Source organism: Andrographis paniculata, unplaced genomic scaffold (genome assembly GCF_009805555.1).
Source record: "Andrographis paniculata isolate CXL003 unplaced genomic scaffold, ASM980555v1 Contig75END, whole genome shotgun sequence".
In the NCBI taxonomy this organism is placed as follows: domain Eukaryota; kingdom Viridiplantae; phylum Streptophyta; class Magnoliopsida; order Lamiales; family Acanthaceae; genus Andrographis; species Andrographis paniculata.
The window spans coordinates 2,123,081-2,129,080 of NW_026137612.1; positions in this window are offsets into that span (position 1 = coordinate 2,123,081).

Sequence of the window (6,000 nt, forward strand, 5' to 3'; positions counted from 1 at the left end):
TTGTATGTGTAAATATAATGATGTCAACATGTTCTTCACTCTTGTTAATGTCTTCTAAGTAACTATGATGGTCGAACAAAAACAAAAAGGAGCTTGATGGAATTTGTTTTCGGTCCAATCTAAACCCACTTGGTCCGGACCTGAACCAACCCAGGTTTGATTTAAAACCCAAATCTTATCCATTTCACCAAAATTTTTCCTTTGTCTTCTTCGTGCGATATGTTCCTCTTGAGAGAGAAAATTTTGAGATTTTTCTTGGAATCGTTATCATCCTTGTTCGGCCTCCTGCCTTCTTGCGATATGGTATGCCTACCCCTAATTTTGTGTGTTTATCCAAAATCTCTCTTAGATATATAAGTCGATGGGTTTTAGGAGGAGAGTGAGCGAGAGAGAGAGCATAAGCTCTGTGCTATTCGTCGGTTCTTCCCTTCCCTTTGTGCTCACCAGATTCTTATTCGGATCTCCTCCCTCAATATAAGTTTGTGTTCACTCTATTCTTTCATGGGATTTGCATGTGGTTTTGGATGACTTGGTGTCGATTTCAACTACTCCCCTTTTGTATGGTGTCCCCTCATTTCGATGACTCGAAAACGGTGCATAATGAATTCTTATTTGAACCAACATATATTTTGTTTAATCATACCAGTGTTTTTTTTTTTTTTAATTCCTTTTGAATTAATATTATGATTCCTATTTATTTATTTATGTATTTAACTGCTAATGCTACTAATCTATTTATAAATATTATTCGGTTACATAAATAATCTGTGACGACCATGTCGGATCTGAAATCCCGACAAAATATAGAATGAAAAAATACATAAAACAATACCCCAAAAATTTCCTTTTTAAGGCCTTTTTCTCATAAGTGATATTTAAGTTATAACTCATATGTTAGAAATTGGACTGACTTTTGTTGCAAGTTAAAATCTATAGGTAGAAATTCAATTTTACTGTTACTAATGAGATGTTTGTTTATAAATCGTGTTTTCATATAATAAATTTTATCTAAAACAAATTTAAAATATATTTTGATTTATTTTTTTAAAAAGAATTATATTTGAGTAAAGTATATTATTTTGTATAGATCAAATTTATATATATATTTAGTATAGATTAGTTTATAAAAAGCAAAATATCTAAATATATATAGATTTATTTATTTATTTAGAAGTAATTTGTAATAAAATATTACAAATAGATCTCATTTTAGAATTTTAAGACTAATTAAAAAAATAAAAATAAACATAAAAATTAAATGTAGAGTATCAATTCCAATTTAAAACAAAGCGCCATAATTGATCTACACTTCCTACATATAATATTTAGTTATAATTTAGTTCCCATTTTAAAACAAATAATTTGCACTTTCTCCTTTATTTATTTAGTTTAATATTAGTCCTTCTTTTATAATTTTTTTTTTAGTAAAAGTTGAATGTACCTTTAGAATATCTTTAAATACTTCTAAATTTATTGTATATACTTATAACACATTCTGCTTAAATTTGTCCATATATTTCAAAATCTCCGGTTTACCAGTTTTCAAACCACTTGTTACGGTTTATATATTTGTCAAAGTGCGAATGGCTGGTTCAAACCGCCGGTTTACGGTTTCAACCGACGGTTCATCCATTATTATTATTTTTTTAATTTTGAATCTGTACGTCGGCTGCGACTATGGATTGGCAACTGTGGATTATAGAATGTTATGGGCGGGCGGCGAGAGCGAAGAAGCAGGTGGAAATAAGAAAAAATAAAATAAAATTGAAAAAAAATAGGAAAAAAAAAACGAACCCTTCAATGGAATGTGGAGAGTAGATGTTTAAAGCTTAAATTATATATTATATAATAATATTCTTGTAATTAAAATTACTATATACAATTAAATTGTTATAAAAATAAAGATAATATTAATATTAATAAAAATAAATAATTACTAATTATATAATAATAATATACATTATTTTGTATATTTATATTTTAGATTTTGTATTTCTTATCATACAATTATATTTAATTTAAACTATATTATTATCTAATACACATCAATTTCTTAAAATTTATTTTTGTTTATTTTATTTAAAATTTAATTTAATTTAATTATTTATTAAATTTATTATTTTAATTGCTTTTATATTGTAATAATCTTAGCAATTATTATTTATGTGATTTTACATAATAAATAAATAATAAATATATCTGAATAGAAAATCGAACATAATTATATTTGAATAAATTTTAAATTTAGATTTAAAAAGGAAAGAGAAATATATTAAAAATGAATGTACATAAATCAACAGTTCAAATCGTAATCGTCAGTTTTTTAAACCGTAATCAAAACCGTCATTCAGAAGGTTTGGTTTCGATTTGATTTGTTGATAAACCGTAGCCATCAGTTTTAACCGTTTTGGTGTACTTGATATCATATAATATTGTTTGTAAATATACGACAGCAAAACCCCACTTGGATGTATTGTGATACATGAACACCAACAATGGGTATTTGACAGTCCCTTTTTGTGTATGATAATTCAATTACACACGTATCATGAAATGTAACAGAGGCACACAAATTATCTATTGGGTATATAGTTGATTTCCCGAAGCACAATGGCGTAGTATGGTATTACTGTGCTATCACAGTCAATGAAGTTCCGAAAAATAATAATCGAATTGGTATAAAGTAATCGGAGCTTATTGTGTTGTATCCATTAGACACATACACAATTGATTGTAATTAATACACTAAGACAAACGGGAGAATATGCTAACGTATATAGACACGAACAATAAGTATGTGATAGTGCTCATTTTTCTATGATACTTTAAAGTCATAGGTTTATGAAAACATATTAGAGCCATATGAACCATTTTTTGGAGTGTATAATTAATGTATTGAAGCACATGAGAGTGGTAGCGTAGGTACCGATCTATCAGGGTCACTTTTGGTCATATGATAAATCATAACAAGTAATTAACATGAGCTATGAAGTTATACAGTTAGAAAACTCTGTCACAAGATTATGTGTTCAGTTACATAAAAGACTGTAGTAGGTATACAACTAGTAGAATTTCGTACACGAAATCAGGTTGGGGGTACGACATAACTGTTCTAGAGTACTCAATTGCTTAGCCGAGTCAAACCCTATGCTTAGATGCCTTTGACCAAAAGTTGTTGTGTGCGCTACGGTGTGAATTAATATGTACTAGATTAAAAAAATTTCAATTTGTGGTAGCAATCATGTATTCTAACAACTAATATAATTTAACTTAGTCACTTATGACTTTTTTAGACATCTACTAGTTGAGGTTGGACTATAATAGTACATATATCATACAATTTATCAAAGTCATTTTTGACTTGGTTAACCATTCATAATAAATATGTGTTGTTTACCTTTTTTGACAATTTGGGGTGTCACAGGAAGACTATCACAATGAACGCATCCTTAGTTACCGTCAACAAGTGAATATTTTGAATAAAAAACTATTGTTCTCCAACTACATGTTATCAGAGCATATATACCATTTACTGAAGCACATGAGACTATTATTATAAGTAGTTAAGATCCGCCCTAAGGTATGTAGATTTTTTATGTAGGTACATAAGAATGTGATCTGGGTACAAATACCTACATGCAAGGTATAAATAATAGTTTCTTAAGTATTATTTGTGTATTATCAGGTATCTTCAAGTGTAGTTAATTTCAGTGAATTCCATGGAGAGTAGCCAATTCGCGTACTCGGTTAGAACACTTCCTCTCTCAGCCTTGGTGAACTAAATGTTGTTGTCTGTGCTACGGTGTGAATTACTACGTAATATATCTAAAAAACAATCAATTTGTGAGAGTAGTGATGCATGAGTAACAACAAACAAACTTAACAACGTCATTTCTTACTTGTTTAGCCATTTATAGTAAACATGTGTTATTTTCTTTACTTACATGTGAGGGAGTCGTGAGAACACAATAATGATGAATTTATCTTTGGTTATTAAGAACAATTAAATATGTTGAACCAAACACGACCCATTTTTCCAACCATATATAACCAGGGCATAGATACGTGTTAGCGGAGCATATAACTTTATATTGCAGGTACATAAAAATTACAATGGGCTATATCTCTAGTGCACATATGCAATAATATCCTCGGGGTACAAACACCGACAGTCAATGTATGATTGATGGTTAATTAAATATTATATATATAGCTGCATGTATTTTAGAATGTAGTTGATATCAGTCAATTTTCCAATGAAAAAGACAATTAAAACACTCCCTGAGACCACTACCTTTATCAGTGGAGTATATGCATGAGTGTTAAACTGGTATATGCACGAGTGTTTAGAATGTGTGTTTGAACAATTTATTTTTTTTTTTATATATATTTACTCTTTAGGTGTGTTGTTTTAATTAGAATTGTTTTGAATAAAAAAAAATTGATTCTATTTATTTGTATTGGTTCTTTAAAAAATTAAATTTATTTTTGTTAATAAAATTATATTTATATTTATTTTATTTTCACGTTTTAAAATAAAAAAATAAAAAAATATAAGTAAAGATTAAAAAAAATATATACAAAATTGTGACCTGTATATTTAATATAAATCTTTTGATAGGAAAACTTATTTAATTTTATTTTCTTGTAAATTTTTATTTTCTATAGAATAAGGGTTTGTTTGTTTTTTGAAATATTTTCAACATATTTTTCTTCAAAAATTAATATATTACACAGATTCATTATGTTTATTATTTACACATTTTTTTTATATCTCACATAAAAATAAAAAAATTTTAAAAAAAATTCTTTCAAAACACCAAAACACAAAACAAACAAATCCTAACCTTTATACATAGTAAGTATTTAAAATATATAAAATACTATAAATAAATTTTATTACTAGTATTAATATTTAAAAAATTGTATCTTATATATACGATTTTAAATATTTGATAAAATAATTATATATATAGATAGATATTTTGCTAATATTATATTGAATCATATGATAAAGTTTATATTATGTATAATATTTTTATAATATTTACATAATATTTTATATTATATTAAATATAATTATGAATTTTGTACAAAATTAATATAAATTATTAATATTAAATTTCTCATTTTATAGGTAGAATTAAAAAAGTAAGTAAACTAATATTTATAAAAATGATATATATAATCATGGTTGTATTTAAAATCTAAATATATAATTTTCTATTACAATTTTTTTTTTCATATAAATTTGTAACTTATATTGATTGAATGAATATATATATACACATATAGCATATCATGATTTTATTTAAATTCTACGTACCTATTTTGGATTGTATTTCAATAAATTTGTCACATTGTAATTTTTAGATTATGTATATTTTATTTTACAATTAGATTCCAATAATACAATAATGTTAGTGCAAATTTAGAAATCTCAATGAATATGAATAAATTGAGGGGAATAAGAGCGATCGACTAGATGAAGGAGAAGAAATTTCAATATATTGTGGTACATGAACGAGAATGACAGATATAGAATTTTCTTTGGGATATGATAAGTGTGTAGTAATTTTTTGTTTCATCCCATAATAAAATGTAATTGTAATTATTTTTTTTTTATTATTATTTTGTTAAATACACATACAAAAGTACACAAAACGTAAATAGAGGTATATCAGTAGTAGAACAATTTAAGTAAAGCGGAACATAGTATAGGTAGAGTGGAATGTTTTATAAGTATATAAAAAATATGAAAAGTATTTAAATATATTTTAAGAGTACATCATATTTATACTATATAATTTAATGGAATGGAAAAATAAAAAAATAGGGATTAAATTTAAATTAATACTAAAAAAGAGGGAATGCAAATCAAGTTTTTAATAATAGGGACTCAATGTAATTATACACTACTGACAATGAGTGCAGACTAAATCTCTGTAAACTAAACATACGCTTTGTTTGTACTTTTTATTGTCCGAGGAATGGGTAAGT